Source organism: Macrobrachium nipponense, chromosome 8 (genome assembly GCF_015104395.2).
Source record: "Macrobrachium nipponense isolate FS-2020 chromosome 8, ASM1510439v2, whole genome shotgun sequence".
Taxonomy (NCBI): domain Eukaryota; kingdom Metazoa; phylum Arthropoda; class Malacostraca; order Decapoda; family Palaemonidae; genus Macrobrachium; species Macrobrachium nipponense.
The window spans coordinates 194,057-194,544 of NC_087203.1; positions in this window are offsets into that span (position 1 = coordinate 194,057).

The following is a 488-nucleotide window of genomic DNA, read 5'->3' on the forward strand; positions in this document are numbered from 1 at the left end:
AGTATAATGGGAAAACAATATCCAATTCCCATTTTTAGATGTCTTAATCATCAGGATTAATAACAACTAAAAATTCACTTTCTTTACTAAAGCGACATTCTCACTTCCATACATATATTTTTACAGCTATCATGACATTTCAGTTAAACTCGGCATAGTAGGTAACTTATTTCTTAGAGCCTGAGAATTTGCTCCCCACAGTTGCTCAACAAAAGGCTTGAAGCAATCAGAAATCAATTTATCTTGTTAAAATACTCCAAGCACATAGTAAAAAAAAGCCATTCATAAAGAATTGAGATTTTTTTTTTTACAAAGACAAGGAGAAGTACACAAATAAAATCATAATCCCTCACATGGATGATTAACGAGAGATCAGACAAACATTAGGCCACCCTAACCCTTTCATCTTCACTTATCGAATACATTAGGGAAGTCCTTAATTAACATTCAGCAGAAACTAGTTTCTAAATACATTAGTTTTATGAAAT